At 43.2% G+C, this 22058-nt stretch overlaps 1 long non-coding RNA gene across 1 annotated transcript; it reads left to right on the top strand.

Moving 5' to 3' along the window:
- The first annotated feature begins 11300 nt into the window (after positions 1 to 11300).
- On the top strand, positions 11301 to 21310 carry LOC133082307 (uncharacterized). Its single transcript, XR_009698935.1, has 3 exons — positions 11301 to 11845; positions 14456 to 14775; positions 21065 to 21310. It is a non-coding gene; the product is annotated as an uncharacterized LOC133082307 (long non-coding RNA).
- Positions 21311 to 22058: the final 748 nt, after the last annotated feature.

Below are 22058 nucleotides of genomic sequence, written 5' to 3'. Positions count from 1 at the left end.
AATATGTTCACATTTCCTTATAAATGCTTTATTTACTGATTATATAAATGTGATGGGGAGAAAACAGGGTGTAGGTCAGTTAGGTCTTTTTTATACAGTCTAAAGTATTTATTACTTCTTATGTATTGGTTTTGAAAAAAATTCATTTTGAGTAAAGCATTTGATTAGTATTCCCTTTTCAAGAGTCTAGTTGCTATGTAAATCTAGTGATAGGTACAGTGTGTTGATGTAAGAGCTTTGGAATTGGGCAAGAGATACGCAGTCACTTTAAGGTTAGACCGCAAGGATGTTGGAAGCTCCTGGGAAGGAAATATAAGACTTGAGTGCTCTAACTCAGGCAACTGAATCAATTATAAATAAAGTATACACCAATATCTCTCATGAGCAAGGGATGCAAAAATCTCCAACATAATACTAACAAATCGAATCCAGCAATATATAAAAAAATAATAATTACCATGACTGTATGGGTTTATTCCAGGTATGCAAGGAAGGTTTGACATTCGAAAATCAATGTAATGTATCATATTAACAATTTAAAGAAAAAAATGACCTAATAAGATCAATTGATGAAAACCAATTTGAAAAATATTTGACACCCATTCACAATAAAAATCCTTAGCAAACTAGGAATTCATCCTTTTGACCAGGGCTTGACTTGTGTTAGACGAAGTAGGCATTTGACAATGGCATAATAGGGACTGATGAGAACAAAACAAAACCAAACAAAATCTGCCTTAGGAAAATTTTCCTCCTCCAGATTCTTTTGACAGGCTTTTCTTCTTGTCTGCCTATCTGGGCTCACAGCAGAACTCCGGTGGAGGATACGAAGTCACCCATTTTCACTCATAGGAGGCCACTGTAAGGGAAAGATCTCATCAGTCACTGAAAATCTAAAGAACCAATCACTTGTTCTTCAGTCTTTAATTCTCCTTGCCTTCCCTTTCTATCATTCCTTGGCTCTCATTCGGGCTCCAGTTTCATTACTTCCAACCATCATCCACTCCCTCCATCTCAGAAGAATCACATGGCCTTGATAGGAAATGTAATAAAGTATAGTGTATGCAGTAGTGTGCCTCTCAGATGTCTCCCCCTTTAGGACTAAGTTACTCATTCTCTCAGCTGCTTAGAGATTCTGCAGCCAATAACTCTCAGCTGAGTCTCTCTCAGGACTTGCCCTTGGCTCAAGAAAGTCATATGGAAAGTCATGCCCCATCTCCACATCCAACAACTGGTTCAAGGCCTGGCACCTTTGCTTCAATTAGGGATAACACTGAAGGGCCTTTCCAACTCCATGAAGACTTAGTACAATTCACCAATCGACATAGGGTTCCAAATCTTAACAACTCTACTAAATCATGTCTGTGCTGAATAATCCCCTTTTCTTCTACAGTTTCACTCACCAACCTTCTCTACCCTGCTTTGTGTGTCTTAGGAGCCTCTCCTCTGCATCCACCAGGCTCCCTAGCCTTCTGGCTTCTAGCTGAGAAAATGGGAATCACAAAGCAAGTCTTTTTTTAAAAAATATTTTATTTATTTATTTAGGGTCTTAGTTGCGGCAGGCGGGCTCCTTAGTTGCGGTTTGTGGGCTCCTTAGTAGTGGCATGTGAACTCTTAGTTGCGGCATGCATGTGGGGTCTAGTTCCCTGACCAGGGATTGAACCTGGGCCCCCTGCACTGGGAGTGTGGAGTCTTATCCACTGCGCCACCGGGGAAGTCCCACAAAGCAAGTATTAACAAAGTAGGAACATGGGAGATGATCCATTTGAGAGAAATTTTTTAGAGATGATGAGTTTTGCTACTTTTCTCTATTTTCAGCTAAAAAGCTCTTTGAGCAGTGATGATCCTGAATTAGACTTTGCCATCCCTCTCTACTAAGGCTGCAACAAGATTTCTGCAATGAGAAGACTATTAAGGCACTGTTTGACTGTAGTATTTAAAACCAGATTAATTTTAAAGGTTACATATTTAAGATATTTTACCTCTCTGATGCACAATTTTAAGACATGGTATAAAACTCTCATTTATTTATCTATTAATTCAACAAATATTTATTCATCATCTATGATGTTTCCAGCAGTATACTAGGCACTAAGATACAGATTACACAAAAACCCTTGTCCTCATGGAAGCTTATATTCTATGTAAATTGTGAGGAATAACATTGCACCCAGGCTTGAAAAAGACAACCTTGCCAGAGGGTTTAAGGTTTTTTGGGGGGGTAATTTTTAATTGAAATTTAATTCACATAACACAAAATTCACCATTACAATGTTCAATTCAGTGGTTTATAGTATATTCACAATGTTGTGCAACTACCACCACTCTCTAATTCCCAGAACACTTCCATCATCCCCAAAAGAAACTCCATACCCATTTGTTACAGGTTGAATTGTGTGTTCCCCAAATTTCATGTTGAAGCCCTACTTCAGAAAGTGTCCTTATTTGGAAATAGGGTCATTGCAGATGGAATTAGTTAATATGAAATCATACTGGAGTAGGATGGGTCCCTAATCCAATGTGACTGATGTCCTTATAAAAAGGGGAAATTTGGACACAAAAACAGACACACACACAGGGAGAACACCACGTGAAGATTAGTATTATGCTGCCACAAGCCAAGGAACTACCAGGAGCTGGGAGAAAGGCCTGGGGCAGATACTTCTCTAGTGCCTCCAGGGGGAACATGGGTACTGCCAACACCTTGATCTCAGACCTCTAGTTTCCAGAATTATGAGACAATGCATTTCTGTTGTTTAAGCAACCCAGTTGTGGTACTTTGTTATGGCAGCCCTAGTAAATTAATAAACTATTAATAGCCACTCTCCACTTCCCCCTCCCCTCAGCCACTGGAAACTAATCTACTTTTGTCTCTAGGGATTTGTCTATTCTGGATATTTCATATCAATGGAATCATAGAATAGGTGGCTTTTTGTGTCTGGCTTCTTTCTTTTTTTGAGGTATAGTTGATGTACAGTAGTATATGTTTCAGGTGTACAACATAGTGATTCAATTTTTAAAGGTTATATTTCATGTATAGTTATTATAAAATGTTGGCTATATTCCCTGTGATGTACAATACATCCTTGTAGCTTATTGATTTTATACATAGTAGCTTGTACCTCTTAATCCTCTACCCTTATCTTGCCCCTACCCCATTCCCTTTCCCCACTGGTATTTTGTTCTCTATATCTGTTTCTGTTTTGTTATATTCATTAATTTTTTAGAATCCACATATAAGTGATTTCATACAGTATTTATCTTTCTCTGATTTATTTCACTTAGCATAATACCCTCCAAGTCCACCCATGTTGTTGCAAATGGCAAAATTTCATTCTTTTTCATGGCTAAGTAGTATTTGACTTCTTTAACTTATAATGCTTCATACACATTGTACACTGTATCAGTACTTCATTCCTTTTTATGGTTAAGTAATATTTCATTGTATAGATACACATTTTGTTTATCCATTTATCAGTTGATTGACATTTGGTTTGTTTCTACTTTTTGGTTATTAGGAATGATGTTGCTCTGAACATTTATGTACAACCAGTTTTTTTGGTGAACATGTTTTTCAATTCCCTTGGGTATACACCTAGGAGTGAAATTACTGGGCCATATGGTAACTCTGTTTAATCTTTTGAGGGACTGCCAAACTGTCTTCCCAAGTGGCTGTATCTTTTTATTCAACACATTCCCACCAGAAAAGTAGGAGAGTTCCAGTTTCTTCTCATTAATTTTAATACAATGATTGTATGTTACTCTGATTAAAAATATGATGAGTTTGTTTGGCTTTTAATAGGTTTGAGGTGTGAATTAGATTCCCAAGCATTATGTGCAGTAGGAAATGTAAGATTATAGTTTAGAAAAAATTCAGAGTCAGAGATGCAAATATGAGATTGAGCACACCTCCCCCTCATAAATATGAACTTCCTTTATTCCTTTGAAGACTATATCCACATGGTATACCATCCAAAAGAAAAACTAATTCAAAATAGTTACAACTTTTTTCTTATTCTGTGACTAGCTTCTTCATATTCTTTGTCCATTTTTCCATTTTTCTATTTTTCTATTCTCTCTTACAACAGTTTGTGGGGATATTGTTTATTAGGAATAGTAGCTCTGTTGTAAGTGTTGCAAATATTTTCCCCAATGTATATCTTTTTTTAAAAATTTATTTATTTTTTATTTATTTATTTTTTATTTATTTATTTTTTATTTTTGGCTGCATTGGGTCTTCATTGCTGCGCCTGGGGTTTCTCTAGTTGTGGCGAGCGGGGGCTACTCTTTGTTGTGGTGCACGGGCTTCTCATTGTGGTAGCTTCTCTTGTTGCAGAGCACGGGATTTAGGCGCGCGGGCTTCAGTAGTTGTGGCTCACCGGCTCTAGAGCACAGGCTCAGTAGTTGCGCCGCACGGGCTTAGTTGCTCCACGGCATGTGGGATCTTCCTGGACCAGGGCCATGTCCCCTGCATTGGCAGGCAGATTCTTAACCACTGCGCCATGAGGGAAGTTCCCCCAATGTACATCTTACCTTTTGATATTTTTTTGATTTTAAAGATGTTTTAATGAGGTCTAGGATTTACTTTATGGCTTCTGAGTTGTTCCTGTTTATCCTCCATCACAATGTTATATGATATTTTCCTATATTTCATTATGACATTTTATTATTTTGTCGTATTTAATTTTAATCCATCTGGAGTTTGTCATTGTATACGATATGATTTAGGGGTCCAGAATTTTTTTCCCTTACAAATAGATTTACATCATATCAGCACTATCAGTTTCCACAAACTTGGAACAACACATTTGTCATGTTATTTTCCATATATGCATGGCTATGCATTGGACCTCTGCCTTCCACTGACTTTTTCATCAACCATCATAACCTAGTTTAAGTAGATTTATAACTTTATATATAGTAAGGCAAATTCCCCTCTCAATTTCTTAGTTTTTTCACACCATTGTTAGCTAAACTTCATTTAGTATTTCATATACTTGACACCGATTCTGGATTTTTTATTCTGTTTCAGTGATTTCTTTAATTCTGCTCTATGCCACATGTTTTATTTACTGTAGTTTATAATGGAGTGTAATATCTTATATGTCTTCCCTTATTATAACTATCCTCAAAATACCCTTGGCTGTTTTCATATATATTTTTTCCTGCCAATTAAAATGAAGAATTGTACCAAAGGCCCCTGATCCTATTTAGAATATTGATTCAAATTGCCTGAAATTCATGGATTAGGTTTATGGACAATTGGGGTTTTACAGTATTGAGTCTGCATTCATGAATACAGTTTATTTATTCTCTTTTATATAGATGACACACAATCTTCTTAGGTTTATTTATAGTTGAATTCTTGCTTTTTGATGTGCATCATTCTTCCTAGTATATATATTTTACTCGTTATCATTGACATGTACATGATGGCTAATCTTGATTCTACAAAGTCCCTAGTTGGTATCTAGCTAGGGTATCTGTGCATATTAACAATGATACAATTTTCATTTCAGAAAAAAAGTGACAATGCAAAGGTTAATTTGAGATGCAGAGGGGAAAAGGGAGGCATTTCAGGTAAAAGTTATCTATGCTAAAGAAAAACACTGGGGAAAAAAGAGGCAAATGTAACAAACCTGGTAAAGGTCTCCATTTGAAGCCAGTGGTTCAAGAGCATTTTCACAAAAGGAATTAGAGAAACTCAGTATTATATATATGATAAAAAAATTCCCATATAAATTTACTCCCAATAAAACAATATTATATATGTGATATATATGATATATATCAGTATTATATATTAACACTGTATTAATTTATACCCAAATAAATTTACTCCCAATAAAACAAAGTTGCTTATGCTAAAGAAAAACCCTTGAAATATAATGAGCGTGAAGAGAATTCTACTCTTGGGAATTCCTTGGCGGTCCAGTGGTTAGGGCTCTGCACTTCCACAGCCACGGGCCTGGCTTCCATCCCCGGTCAGGGAACTAAGATCCCACATGCCCGCATGGTGCGGCCAAAAATAAATGAATAATTTTTTTAAAAACCCAGCATGTTTAAAAAAAGAGAGAATTCTACTCTTGTGCTCAAGGACAAAGATTTTATTTTGAGTAAAATCCTATAAACTTGAGAAATGGCAAAGACTTCTAGTTAATGCTCAGAGTAAACATCAGAGAACACATGGTGTAGAGAAAACGTACAATTCAAATCAATTTGCAAATGCATTTAGTTCTGGATCACAACTTATTCAGCATTATAAACTCTCTACTGAATAGAAACCTTATTAAAGTAAGGAACATGGAAAGACCTTAGCCAATACTCACTTCTTACTCAACATTAGAGAATTCATATCAGAGAGAAATCCTGCAAATGTGTTGAATTAGCCAATCCCCATATCTTACTCAACATCATAGCATTCATACTGAAGTGAAACTCTGTAAATGATATGAATGTGGGAAGGTCTGCAGACATGACCTCTGTGTTGCTGAGATATGAGAATTCTTGCTGGAGAGAATCCTACAAATGTATTAAATCTGGGAAATCCTTTAGATGTGGCTGCACTGTTGCCATTACCAAGCATGAGAGAATTCATACTGCAGAAACCCTGTGAATATAGTGAATGTGGATGGGAGGGATGTGTTCTTACTCAGAAAACTCATATGAAATAGAAATATGAATCCCCCCTATATTCTTTTAAGCATACCTCATACTTTATTCACCAACAGATAATTTAATAAAATCTAAATAATTGTAATTTATAGGTTATCCTTTATTTTTTTCTTAAAGAATCAAGCATTTTTTAAGGGAATTCCCCCATCTTATTATTATTATTTAAAAATTTTATTTTATTTATTTTATTTTTGGCTGTGTTGGGTCGTTGTTGTTGCACACAGGCTTTCTCTAGTTGCGGCGAGTGGGGGCTACTCTTCGTTGCAGTGCGCGGGCTTCTCATTGCGGTGGCTTCTCTTGTTGTGGAGCATGGGCTCTAGGCACGTGGGCTTCAGTAGTTGTGGCACACGGACTCAGTAGTTGTGACTCGCAGGCTCTACAGAACAGGCTTAGTTGCTCCGCGGCATGTGGGATCTTCCCGGACCAGGGCTCGAAGTCATGTCCCCTGCACTGGCAGGGGGATTCTTAACCACTGCGCTAACAGGGAAGCCCTATAGGTTTTTCTTGGTTTAGCATGTGAAATTCACACTGGAGATGGACATTAAGAATTTGTTTTGTGCTAATACATTACAAATCAACAGGAAACTCGTACAAAAATAACTGAAGCAAGCAGAAGTATAAAAATACATTTGGCTACAGGCAATAATTTTAATATATTAACCAGTGGTAAGACATCTGGCAAAAACCACTGTTAAATTCAGATGAGATAGTGACATCAACATAGGACGTGAAGAGTACAGCAAAATGACTGAAGAGAGGGGCACAAGAGGAAAGGGAATTCATTTCTGAAAACAGCAGCTCTACTCACTCTACATACTCTCCTGCCTGTTTCCCACAGTACATATTATTACACACTGGCTTATTACAACATCCTTCAATAACAGAAAGAGAACTTGAAAGTAGAATCGTCAAAAGCTAGCTGAAGTCTTCCTCCTTTTGGGTTTATTATAGTACACAGCCTTCTCAACTAACATACGCAGTCATCCAAAGACTGAAGCTCTAACCTCTGTGCCACCTGACAGTCATGTGATTGGCTTCATGCCACCATTTTGGAGCCATCAACCAGTTCCCTGGGGTGGATTCCCATTTTGTCTATTCCAGCCCCATTCACTCTGCACACTCTCCTGCCTGTGGGAAATCTGCAGAGGCAGCGGCACAGACAGCAATGCAGTGCAGCAGGAGATGAACACTGGCAACTGGCCTTCCCTTTCCTACAGGAACTCACGCAGTTCAAAGAGCAGAACGTCATCAAGACATTGCTTGATGGACCTGTCACCTCAGTCACTGCAGGGAAGACTTCCAGGAAGAGGCGGGTACCAGGGACCCTCAGCAGAACCCTGCACCACAGCAAGAAAGCAAGCTCCCTCAGCTGCCGCCCACCGCAAGCACTCAGGACCTCTGCTCCTCGGAGGTGGGAAAATCACAGCAGTGCCCTCCGGCTGCTGCTCCTCAGGTCTGCAACCTCCTCACAAACACCAAGCAAGTGTACTGCTGGGGCCACAGTCAGACTGTGTTCATGAGGTCCACCCACTGGGATGGTTGAAACAAACCAACCTCAGAATCTACAGCAACAGTATGTTCAGGTTCCGCAAGACCACCCTCAGGCTTGAAGATTCCTTAGAAGGACTCGGGACTCAGAAAAGCTGTTAGTTCTTTTCAGAGTCTGTGAGTCCTGCTGAGCTGTTATATACAGAACTATTATTATTTTTAAAAGAAATTTATTTATTTATTTATTTATTTATTTGGCTGCGCCAGGTCTTAGTTGCGGCATGCGGGCTCTAGTTCCCTGACCAGGGATCGAACCCAGGCCCCCTGCATTGGGAGCATGGAGTCTTAACCACTGGACCACCAGGGAAGTTCCATACACATAGTTAGGATTTATGACAGTGAAAGTAAAATCAGCAAAGGCAAAAGGTGCAGGGGTGAAGTCCAGTGGAAACCAGTGGTGAGATCCAGTTGTCCTCTCCCAAAGGAGTCACATGGACAATGCTTAATTCTCCCAGAAATGATGTGTGACAACACATGCAAAGTGCTGCCAGTCAGGGAAGCTCACCCATGCCTAGGGGTCCAGAGATTTGACTGGAGGTCAGTCATGCAGGCATGCAGCTTCCATGTGACTCACTTTAGCTACTCGGTCTACAGCCCCCAGATGTCAAACTAATACAGCACAGCCGAGGGCCTCAGACATACAAAACAGACCCTCACCATACGTCACACCACTAGCATGAACCACCTGGTCAGACGGAACAGAGGTGCCTGGATTACAGAAACACCCTACTAGGCACAACACGCCAGGGTCTTTGTGGTGCTCCCCCAGCAGTGGGACAAGGACCAGTCTTCCCGAGACAGGCTTTTCTTTGGAACGTAAGGGCTTGAGTAACCTGGGCCTGCTGGGGTTACACTTTACAATGAATTTTAACTTAATTAGAGGCCTAACTGCCATTTAAAAAAATGTTTTCAGGGAATTTCTGGCGGTCCAGTGGTTAGGACTCTGTGCTCTCACCGCCAAGGGCCCGGGTTCACTCCTGGGCCCTGGGCAAAAAAAAAAAAGAAGTTTTCAGTGGTGACCCTGGGCAAGGTTGGTGGCGAGGGGAGGGAAGCACACAGTGCAGGAAGGAGCAGCATTGGCACCAGCACGCTCCCTAGTGTTGGGGAGAGGACAGCGGAAACTGCCACGGTAACCAAGCAGGACCCTATAGGCCTTCCCGGGACAGACCCCTCCCATGTCCTCCACCTGCTTCTCATCTGTAGAAACACTTTAGCCTCCTTGGTCTTCCCCAAGTTTCAAAGAATAATTTAATCAGAGAAGTGAGAAAATGCAGAAACAAAGGAAAACAGTCAAGCAAGACAAAATAATAGTTTAGCCATTAAACAAAGTCAAGGACCTTTAGTTCCCCCCCAAGGGCTATAGATAATATTTGGAGCCATATCCTGTGAGCTGTTTTGCAGATACTGAAACCCCCATCAGGTGGAAGACGTTAACTGCCTGCTGACCACAAGCACGGAGACCCCAGACTGGTTGGAAGCAGAAGGTTGATGACGTTGACTCCCCGATTACCTCACCACCAACCAATCAGAAGAATGTCCATGAGCTGATCACACATCCCACAACCTCCTGCCTCACTCTGTCTTTAAAAACCCTTCCCTGAAAGCCATCGGGGAGTTCAGGCCTTTTGAGCACTAGTTGCCTGGACTCCTTGCTTGGCGCCCTGCAGTACACGCTGTACCTTCCTTCACCACGACCTGGTGTCAGTACATTGGCTTTATGGGGTGTGGGTAAGTGGACCCAAGTTTGGTTTGGTAATACCACCACTTACCAGGTGCCTGCCTTAGGACACATTCTGGGCTGGGGGCGCTAGAGATGTTCCTTTAAACAATCCTGACAGCCCGTTTCGATGTGTGGTCTTTAGCTATGATGTAGAAGAGGCCCAAAGGGCCGGTAAGTGGTGGAGCCAAGCCTTCTCTTCTATGGATCGGTAGATCCCAACAGCTGGGCGCAGTGTGGGCTGGAAGAACACCTTGGCATGTTTCTTGGTTCCTGGATGCCCAAGTCACACTAGGAAATGCTGGCACGGCATGAGCAACAACTGCACGGCCTTCGCCAGCCCCTCCTCCTTCTGTGAAAGCACTCATTCCTGCAGAGTCAGGATATGGGGAGCATCTGACCAGGGCCAATGACCAGGTCTTTCTGCAGCTGGGGGTTTCTCTACTGTCCTCAGGACACTGTCATACTAACTCTATGAACTTTCTCCTGCCTCCCGACAGTGGTGTCAGAAAAACTTATCAGGTCACCTCTCTTCTGGAAATGAATAGGTTAGGATCCCTAAACCTGGCCAACATCTGAGAAGGTACAAAGAATCACAGTGGGGGGCAAGTCCCCAGTCACGTGCCTGACAGAAAACAGACCCTTCTCCCGGGACTTCTACACAAGACTGGGACAGAGTCACTTCCCAGGAGACCTCCAGGTTGTAGATTTGGGCAATGATTCATCCAACCAACCTGGGAATATCACACATGCCACCACATCCTCAGAGGGGAAAGGGAAAGGCAGGGAGAAAGCAATATGTTCAGACGGAAGAGTAAATAAATGTATGTTGGATTCCATGACTGCTTTCGTCACTTGCTTCTCTCAACAGTGCCTGGCACCTGTTGGCTGTAGCACAGAAGGAATTGGGTGTACTGAGCCCAGACCCTGCCCTGCCCAGCCCAAGGAGTTCTGCTTGGTGAACAGGCACGTACCACAAGCACACGGCACACACTTGGCCTCTTTCCCCAGACCCCGACAGGGAACAGAAAACTTTCCTCAAGGGCACTACAGGACTTTTAGCAGCCCTTGTTGCCACTGGCTGGCATCGTCAGACAAACAGCTCTCCCCCCACTTTATGCTGTGCTGTGCTTTCAAACCGGCAAAGCCCAGATTCTCCAAGGATCCCCAAGGTCCCAGAAACGGGAGTTCCTCGATTTATTTCAGGAGAATCAGGCATCATGGTTTCCTCCTCATTTCTGCATACTGCCTGCCCTGCAGCCCAACTCCCAGCCCATCCTCCATGCTGCTTCCCCGACTGAGCCTGAACCCTGCTCTCTGACCCCTGACCTGAGACCAGAGCCCGGCCCCGACGGCTCCACCCCGCGCCCAAGATGGCCGCGCCCATGTGCCGCCGCGGAGGCAGCAGGCACGACTACCGGTTTCTTATGCTGAGGATCTAAAGAAAGAGGAAAGCGTGGCTTTGGAAGATGGAGGGGCGGGAACTCCCCAGGGAGCACAGCAACAAGGAGGCCCGGCCGCGCGGGAGAACGGACTGGGAGAGCGGGCCTCGGCCTCGGAGGCGGCGGACTCGGATCGCCACGACAGTCCGCGCGGAGCCCGCTCGCCTCCCGCCGCCCGAGACGCCTCCCCAGCCTCTCGTACGACTCGTCGCGGAAAATGCTCGCACGCTCTCGTCGCTCCATCTAACCTCAGAGGGAACCACGTCAGAATCCTTTGTCCCCGAAAGGCGCCGTGTTGTTGCCCATTGGCTGTGTTGCCCCCCGCCCCCAAAGCCCGCTCCTGCGCGTGCACAGCGCTCGGGCTCCCGGGGCGACGGCGAGCGGAAGTGCTCTGCTGACCCCGAGGGCGGTGCGAGTTGACGCTTGCGGTTGTTATCTGCCCTGAGACCTCGGGTTCCAGGAGGTGGAGTAAGGGGAGGCGGAGCTGGGGATGGGCTGGATGCGGAGGTCGGAGGGGCCTTGGGCAATGAGGTCGCGCCCTTGGGGGGTTGAGTGACAGAGCCGTGGTGGTGAGGGGAGGGGGCGGGGCCACGGGGGTCAGCGAGTGATTGGTCCATTGCTTGATTCATTCAGCGACCGTTTACTCAGTGCCTAGTAAATGCGGGGCACCCCTGTGTTTCACAGTAGTCTGTTCAGAATAGCCCTGTGAGTAGGTACTAGGATGCTCTTTGTTTTACAGAGCGAAAGCAAGAACAGAAAGGCTGGGAAACCTAACCAAAGTCACACAAGTAAAGTGGAGGGATCCTTTTCTGTTTTTGTTTTTTCGGCATAACGCTTATGCCTTTCCAACAAACACACCCTAAATTTATCACTTTGCTGGCTCACTGTCTGTCTCTCCCCTGCTAAGAGTATGGCTCCGCAAGATGGGGGAGCTCTGAAGTTTTGTTCACGTAGAACAGTAGAACCCGTAGAACAGTAGAACAGGCACACAGTAGGCCCTGACCTCTTGTTAAACGAATAAAAGCGGCAGAGCAGGCGGTCAGTTTTGTTCCAGAGCCCAGACCTTATCGGGCGGTAATTGAGCTCTTACTGAATGTCAATTCTTAAAACTAGAGTGAGGCACTGTGCCTTCTGGTGGCAAGGAAAACTTTGGGGTTTTCCTCAACTTTGCTCCATCGTGGAGGTTGCTAATTGCATCGCCTGTGTGGTCATTGCCTTTCCGGGGTCAGGGTTCATAACTGAGCCCACGGCTCAGCAGCTTCAGACACCAGCTGGTCTGCCATGGGCTTCCTTAGTTAGACTACAGAAGACCCAGTCTGAGGCCTCAGAAGGAGGTGCGCCCCCCGGGTCAGAGGCAGAGACATGGTCCTGAAGTGATGGTCCCAGCAAAGGGACCTTTGTCTTTGAATCCTTGGGTCCTGCCTCCTTAGAAATAAAATAGCTCCTCTGAGGGGAGTTGGAAGAGGAGCGCCAGCCCAGACCCCAGGGGCAGAGGGGGAAGGCTCACAGGACAGACCCAGATGCTCTGGTTAGAGGGAAGCGGCTCACAGGATAGCAGGTCCTAGAAGAACTGGACCTGCAGTGCCCTCTGTGCCTTCCTTCAGCTGAGAGAGAGCAAGGCTGACTCGGTGACTCAACTTCTAGCCACCATCAAGAGCTGTTGGTTAGTTGAACCCCTGTTGATGGTGGTCAGTTGAACCCCTATTGGAGGAGAGGGATGAAAGTTACAGACGGATGGCGGGACGCTGCCCTGCTGTAGTGCCTGCAAAGGCAGGATCAGGCTGGAAAGATTGACTACCTGCCTCACGGGACTTTCTCCACTCGTGACACATTTGTGCACACATCATTATACTTCCCTCTCGTGCCATGGGCTATTTTTGGTTTCTTTTGTTTGTTTTTTGTTTTTGGCCGCCCCTGGCAGCATGCGGGATCTTAGTTCCCCAATCAGGGATCAAACCCGCACCCCCTGCGGTGGAAGCACAGTCTTAACCACTGGATGGCCAGGGAAGTCCCCTGGGCTATTTTTGGATTTGAGTCAGTCCCATAGTATAAACAACCCACTTACCTGTAGCAGAAATGTTGCATCTCCTCTACCCTGACTGGATGACCAAAGAGGTGTCTGGTTTCTGTGTGTCTGTGACATTTCAGCGTGGTCTCTAGGTAGGCCATCACCTAGCTCTGCTGCCTCTCATTTTGATGCTAGTAACTGGGTCTGGGAAGTGGCTCATCAAGCTCCATCTTGCTGAGCCCTGTTGTCCTGATCCTAAGGCAGGGATTGCTACAGTAGCAATGGTTAACAAAAGCTCCTTGCTGAAACCGTGTTTTGAACACCGCCAAATAAGGAAGAGCATGGCGATCAAATGGACATAATGGGAAATAAGGAAGTATTGGGGCGGGAACAGGGTGGCGGTGGCCCACTGAAGGGCGGAAGGAGCCTGGCGCAAGGTCAGTGGTTTCCAGCTCCATGTGGAACTGACCAATGCCTGACCCTTAACCTCCCTCTACCCCCCTCCATTCCTCCCTCCTCGCCCCTCCCTTCTGCCCTGTGCTCAGCTCTGGCTTGTCTCCTTCCTCCAAACCACAGCAAGCTGTCCCTGTCCTCCAGACTTTGCTCAGGGTCTATCACCTCCAGGGCTCAGTGTGATAATAGGTGATTTGCAATCATTTCTCCTTTTTATTTTACTAGTAAATGATATTGTGAAAAATGAACAAATGCAAGTACATAAAAGAGGGAAGGTAGAATCACCACTGGAAGGTAAGCAGTGTCAACATTTTCATAAATGCTCTTCTGGACTGCTCTTCCTCAATAAATACATATTGCTTAACAAAGGAGATCACACTGCACTTGCTTTCTGGTAACCTACTTTTAAATATGTTAAGAGATGAGAACAGGATTGCATTGCATTTTTAAAGCCCATGTGGTCTTTCCCACGTTGCGTGTCTAATTTTTGATCTGAGTCCCCTTTGCTGGAGGTTTAGTTGCTTCCAAATTGTTGAATGGTGGAAACACCTACAGTTAACATCCTTGTAGCCTGTGCTTATTTATGATTGCCTTTTTGTGATACATTTCCAGGCATAGAATTCCTGAGAGAAAGGAGATGTCAGGTTGTTAACGGCTTCCGAGGAGATGTCTTTAAACACAAGTCATAAATCTGTCCAGGAAGAGAAAATAAATTCACGTGGAAAACCCACAGGATCTTAGCCGTGTCCCAGGGGAACAGGCTGGAGCTACCAGGCCACGTGTCCAGATCATCCCCGCTGTGGGGCAAGAGTGATTGTTATTAAGCTGGTGATGGTGGTCTCATGGCTGTAGGCACTGATCTCGACCCTCCTAATTCTGCCTTCGTAGATCTCCATCCTTTGTCAGGGCAGAGCCAGATGGCCGTGTCCCAGGTGAGTTCCTAATTTACCCCCTACTTTGTTTCCAGTGAATTTGAGGCAGCAATTAGGAAATTATATTGCAGCCTTGAAAAATCTGTTAGTCCCCCTCGGCTCTGGCTGTTTTCTGTTCAACCTGTCATCTACCTCAGGTTCTCCAATCCTTCCCCTCCCCACCAAACAAAAAAAAAAAAAAAAAGGGGGGTGTGTAGAATGAAAGACAACTCTCAACTACTTCCCTTTGGGAACTGCACTTCATCTTTTCCTCTTTTCCTTCTCAGAGAAGATTGTTTACATACATAGACTTACCTTCCTTCTAGGTCACTTTTTTCTTTTTAATTAGGGAAAATAATGAAAGTAAATTGATGCTTAATGTTTTAAAAATGCATATAAAAATAGTAGCCCAATTATCCGTATTTCTTCTCCCCCCAGTACCTCATTCTTCCTCAGAGATGCCCACTTTTAACATTTTGGTGATAAGGCGCTGTAGATGCATTTACATCAGTGTAAGTGAAAATAGACGTATGTGTAACATGTTTTTGCACAAATGCCATCACATTCCCATACCCATCTTGCTTTCCCCACATGATTATATCCTGGGTGTTGTTTCTCATCAATACATAAAGATTATTTCAGTTCCTGTTTCGTGGTATCATTTAACTATTTCTCTATTCGGAGATATTGGGGTTTTTATTCGTTTTTTTTTGCTATTATAAACAGTGCCTCATGAACAGCTTTCTATGTATCTATAAGCTCAGTAGTATAAGTGTTGTGGAGGGTTCACATGGAAATCAGATTGCTGAATACAAGCCTGGAAAACTGGATCACAGGAATTATCTGGTCTTTGAAAATTAATGAAAGTAGTAATTATGAAGGATTTGGGAGTACAAATTTAAATGTAAGATGAAAAGGCACCCAATTCATTTTATGAAGCCACTTAAATTTGATGAAGATACTACAAAAAAGAAAATTATAGACCAGCTTCGCTTAAGCATATGAATGCCCAAAATTGAAAAATATTCTGCATAGAACAGTAATAAATTGAATTACACATTTTTTAAAGTAATGCATGCACAGGGTAAAAATTTCAAGCAAAAGCTTTGTTCAAGAAAAGGTAAAAAATAATTCTTCCTCTCACTCTGTCCCCATGTCTCCTTCTTCAGTGTTTCCTACATTCTTCCAGAGATAATGTATGCATCTCTATCTAGATATATGAATCTCTTAAAGAAATTTTTTTTTTACAAATTAAAACACATTCTGGTCCTTGTCTTAATGATCATTCCATTGCAGTTGTACATAGCTTATCCCAGGGATTCTGAACTGTGGCACTATCGCCATTTTGGGCCAGATTATTCTTTGTTGTTTGGGACGGTCCTGTGCATTTTAGCATGTATAGCAGCATCCCCGGCCTCTATCCGCTAGATGCCAGTAGCACTCCCTCCCCCAGTTTTGACAACCAGAATGTCTCCCAACATTGCCAAATGTCTCCTGGGGGACAAAATTACACAAGGTTTCAAACCAGTGGTCTACCTTATTTACAAAAATAGCCACTTGATATTCTACTGGATGGAAATGCCATTTATTATTTACCTTTCTCCTAGTGATGTATATTTAGGATATTTCTAGGCTTTTGCTACCATAAACAACATAGCAGTGAATATCCATGTACATTCCAGTTGTATGCATGTGAGTATATCTTTCTAGAAGTGACATTTCTAGGTCAGTGGCTACACACATTTTGAATTTTGATTTAAGATTGTCAAATTGCCCTCCAAATAGCATGTAGCAGTTTGTACTCCTGGCAGCAGTATGATGCCTTTTCCCATAAACAGGCAATCACAGTGATTTTTGCCATTGTGAGGGGAAAAAAGAGTGGTGCATTTTAATTTGCATTTCTTGAATTGAGTGTCTGTTCATATTTTTAAATGCCATTTGCACTTTTTCCTTTCAGAGGATTATTCTAAGTTGTTTGCCCATTTTTCTCTTGGGTGTGGAATTACTTTGATTGCTGATTGCTAGCTCTTTATGTTAACTTAATAAGTAAATTAGACCTCTATCATGTATGTTGTAAATATTTTTTCATGGTTTCTCATTTGACTGGGTTTACGTATCTTGGAGAGTAGACACTTAAATTTTTAAAATGTGGTCTAATTTCACAATCTTTAGTGGCTTCTAGATTTCATGTATTGCTTCAAAAGGCTTTTGTGAGTCAAGATTATAAAAATGTCATTTCAGTTATGGGGAAAGGAGTGGTTAATGAATGATGGTGGCACAACTGAGTTTCCATCTGGATGGAAACAAAGCTAGACTCTTCTACATCATATGAAAGTAAAATGCCAGATTGATTAAAGAGCTACATATATATTTGAGAAATTAGATGAAAATTTAAGAGGATATTTCTGTAACCTTGCTCAATGCAAGAAATATTTTTAATGAAATACAAAACCCAGAAACCATACAGAGAAAGACTGTCAGATTAGACTGCATTAAAATGTTAAAATCTGTACAGTCAAAAGACATTTGAGGCTGAAAGGCAGTGCATATGATACACGGAGGATTTATATACAGAAAATGCAAACTGATGGTACAAAAAAGACCAAAAACGTGATAGAAAAATAGAAAGATAGTACAGGCAATCCAAAAAAAAAAGGGGTGATGCCATAAGGGAAGATGTTTACCTTTTCCTTATGGCTCATTTTTATTCCTCCTTTTCTGTTGCATTCCAGCAAATGAAACCAGTCTTGGCCCTTCTACTAACTGTTTGCCTTCCAGGTGGAAGTGTGTGTGTGTGTGTGTGTGTGTGTGTGTGTACAAAAAACCCCAAAATTTTTGCACGGGTTGTTTTTAATGAAAATATGCTCCTACTATGCATACTCTGCTTTTTTTCATTTAACAAAAATATATCAGACATCCTTTCATGTCAGCCAATTTTTATAATGGCCGTTTTAGAGTATAGCCATAACAATTTATTTAACCACTCTGTCATCCACCCAGTCCAGGTGCAGCTTGTTGACTGTCAGGGTTCATTCTTATCAGAAGCAATGTCGCCTGGTGATATAGCTGTCATGCCACCATCATTAGATTCCCAGGAACACAGGACATTGAGGGTCATCTCCCCTGACTTTTTGCTAATACAAATAATGCTGCCTTGACCATCCTTATGGCCATATAAATATTTCAGTAGGATAGAGTCCTGGTTAAAATAGGAGAAAAAAAAATGTAATAGGTACTGCCAAACTACCTGTCAACCAGCCTTCTGTGAGAGTCCTCATGTTCCTATATGAGGACCAGTGGCTCGTGAACAGTGAGCCACTCGTGAACAGTGGCTCTTCTCTAGCTTTTGAATGTTTACCAACCTTATAGGTAAAAGACAGTATCTTACTGTTTAATTAGCATGTATTTGAACTTTAATGAGGTTTATAATCTATTTGTATGTTTATGCTTATATTTTTGTTGCTATGAATCTTTTGTCCATTCTGTTGAGTTGTCTTTTCTTAACTGACATCAAGAAGTCTAGGGTAACAATCCTAGAAAGGGCACTGCTGCATTAAAGAGTATTTGCAACATACATTTTGATGTATATTAACCTGTTACTCCACCCCCTCCCCCCCGAAGGCAATAAATAGTTTATCACTTCTTTGGTGTTTTTCTACACACTTGACTGCAGTAGGTATTATCAACCTGTTTAATGTTTAAGAAGCTGGAGGGTATAAATAAGTCCTGGAGATCTAATGCCCAGCGTAGTGATTATAGTCAACAGTACTGTACTATAAACTTCAAAGTTGCCGAGAGACTAGGTCTTAATTGTTCTCACTACAAAAAAGAAATGGTAATTGTGTGACGTGATAGAGGTGTTAGCTAATGCTGCTGGACTGGTGGTAATCATATTGCAAAATATAAATGTATCAAATCAACACATTGTACATCTTAAACTTACACAATGTTATACGTTAATTATATCTCAATAAGAAAAAGAATCTGAAGGGTGATAAATGGTATACTATTATAAATTTATTTCACATTCCTCCAGTTATACTGTATTAGGTTGTGGTCTCTTTCTTAAAGATTTGTTAGAATTTTAGTGTATGAAGGAAATTAGATCATTGTTATGTAGCTTACAAGTATTTTTACCACTTTGATACTGATGTTTGAGAATTTAAAAAATTATTTTCTTTCTGCTATTTAGAAATTTCTAATGTCTAGGTAATCAAGTTTGCCAGTCTTTAGCTATATGTCTTCTGAATTTGGGGATGGCTTAGAAAGACTTTCGCCACTCTAGAATTATAAAAACTTTCAACTCGTAATTTTATGGTCATCCTAGACACATTTAACTCTCTGACATATCTGTAATTTATTTTGGAGTTCGGAGTGAGATAGCTAATGCAGCTTTATGGTATGCTTTTTCCCTGCATAAATACCTAGCCAGATTTTGCTAATGACTTCTTTTCTACAGTGATTTGAGATACTTTCATTCTGAACTAAATTCTGACCCCGTGTGTGTAGGATCTGTTAGTGGTTTTTAACTTTCTTCATTGTCATTACTGAAGCATAACACTAAGTATAGCATGAATAAAATTCTTCCTCCTCATTAGGGAAATCTGACCTTGAGTTAACCTGGTTTTAGCTTTGTGTCCCTGGAAACCCAATAATGGTGGAATGACAGCTGTATTACCAGGCATTGTTACTTAGGATCAAAATGACTCTTTTCCTTTCTTTTTAATCTGTACAAATCAAGCATGTTATTTATATAGCAAGGAAGCACTCATTTATTCTCCATTTAAATACCAGACTTGAGATTTAAGATCACGTTTGGCAGTGTACTGCAGGATGCTAAATAAGACTTCACTCATACCGCTTCGGATTTCTTGATATCTTGTTACGTTTTCCATCATCCACTGGAACAATTAGTTCAGCTTCCTTAACCTAAACTCGAAGCTTCCCGGATGTAAAAGCCAAAATGACTCTTGATTGGTAAACAAACTGCACCTGGACTGGGAAGACTGTGAATAACTGAAAATAGCTGGTAGGAAGCCACCGATTTGGGTTTTCCTGAGTCCAGTGTAACTCTCATAACTGGGCATGTCCTTTGCCAGGACCTTGGAAGATGCGCCCAGGGGCCTGTTACAAGAGATACTGGTACATGGAGCAGCTTCCGGCTTCTAAGCCAGATACTGCCTGCACTCGCCAGTGTGGCCCTGTTCCCAGGCGCCTCAGGCGGGCAGGGGCAGGTTGAGCTACTGGATTGTACTGAGAACTCCTCTTGCTGGCGTCACTGCCCTTTGGCCCACTGTTTCCTGTCTCGCTCTGCAAAGCTGAGTAAACAGGTGCCACATATGGCCCATGGGGGCCTTGTGGGTGCAAAATGTCTCCTTGAATTTAAGGCCACCAAGGGTGGATGGAACAGGATGGGATCCAGAATGTAAATAGGTGGATTATTGCTCTCTGATAGGAATCCAGGCGCTTAGAGAAGTAAATTCTTATTTGGTGGTGATAAGATCAAATACAGACTTTTCCTTTTTTACCTCAATCTGCTGACCAGGCCAGATACAGTCCTGTTCTTTGACTCATGATTGATTGGATAATCCGCACTGCTGGTCATGATTGAGTAGCTGTGTTTCGAACTGTTTGTTCTAGATCTACATCCCCTTCAAATCCTTCTCTGTCAGCCCTAAGCAGAACTGACTTCTCCCTCTTCTGGGTTCCCTGCCCTACCTCTGCCATTGCCTCCTTCCTTTCCTCCCGCCCTTTCATGTATGAGTTTGTAAGTGTTGTTTTTCTCCCTCTACTAGACTGTATGTAGCTCCTTCAATTCAGGAGGTGTTTGTTTTTATTAACCTTTACATCCTTAGAACTTATCAGCTTGGTCTCCAGTCAATAAATATGTGTTGGAAGAACGAATTTCCAGGGTAAGACATTTCTAACACTCGATCTCTTTCCCCATAGAGTTTAAAATAATTTTAGTTACATAAGCACCCTATATACTATACTATGTCAAATTGTGGATGGTGAACAGCGTAAGAACAATTACGTAGAGAAAGGCAATGCAGTGTCTAAAAAGTGCGTGCGGAAACCAGACTGAATGGACTTTAATCCTTAATTCCTACCTGTGTGACCCTGCGCAGGTGACCTCACGTTCTGTGAGCCTTCCTGTCCTCACCTGTCAGGGTTCTCCTGGGTGGTGGGGAGGACTGAAATCTTTCTACGTGTGAAGGACGTAGGATGGGCACAGAGTGGGCACTTGGTGTAACATACTGTCTCCGTCCGCAAGCCAATCACTGGGCTAAGGAGGAGTGTGCTGTTGCAGGGAACCTTGACCTTCAGGGACGTGTTTGTGGACTTCACCCTGGAGGAGTGGCAGCAGCTGGACGCCACTCAGAAGAACCTCTGCAGGGATGTCATGCTGGAGAACTACAGCCACCTGGTCTCCGTGGGTGAGGGACCCTCCACAGGGTGACTGGAACGCACCCCCTCATGTCTCCCTCTCTCTCGGCTGCTGCAGCTCAGGGGCGTCTGGGCCCTGAATGAGTCGGGCCTCAGGCTCACGGTCAAGAATTCATAATGGCGTTTGCACCCTGCACGGGATGTCCGTGCTCTCACCTTCTCTGTGGATGGTCTGCACTGAGGGCCCGCTAGCTGGGCTCACGGGGCAGTCACCGAGGCCAGACCATCTCTGCCCTGCAAGGATGGGCCTCGGTTCCGGAATGCCTCATGTGTCAATAACAAAGTCCTCTGTCATTTCCCCTTAACAGGATAGCTTATGGCCCAACCAGGTAGGATCTTCAGGTTGGGACAAGGAGAAGAGGAGGCCAGGATGGCAGCTGGAGAAAGCCCAACACGGAGGTGTCCAGGTGAGCCCGCGCTGGGCCAGTTGGGCCAGGGCAAGGGGACCTGGTGGGTCAGGGAGAGCTTGGCCTCGGGGGCGTGCCCAGGAGTTCTTCTCAGAAACCCCAGACTTGGGGACACAATTCGGGTCTGATGGAACGAGCTGCTGTGATATCCACATGATGCCCCACCTGCTGCCCCTCTGCAGCCCCTTGTTCTTGGGGTTCAGACAGAGGCAGCCACTGTAGATCCCATCTCCACCTTCCAGCATCTGGGTGGCTAGGGAGACGTGCCCAGCCTTGTCTCCTTCCTCCTCCCTCTCCTTTCTGGAAGCTGTTGGGACTTTCCCCCTCTCTTGGGCATTTGCGTGTTCATCAGAAGACAAGCAGATGGAGGGGTGATGTTTCCTCTTTCCTTGGCATACTGTGGGCCCTCGAAGTCTGAAACGCAGAGTCTTTAACCTCAGGGAAATTATC

Source organism: Eubalaena glacialis, chromosome X, assembly GCF_028564815.1.
Source record: "Eubalaena glacialis isolate mEubGla1 chromosome X, mEubGla1.1.hap2.+ XY, whole genome shotgun sequence".
NCBI lineage: Eukaryota > Metazoa > Chordata > Mammalia > Artiodactyla > Balaenidae > Eubalaena > Eubalaena glacialis.
Note: the sequence above shows the minus strand (reverse complement) of the source record. Positions and strands in the feature narration are given on the sequence as shown.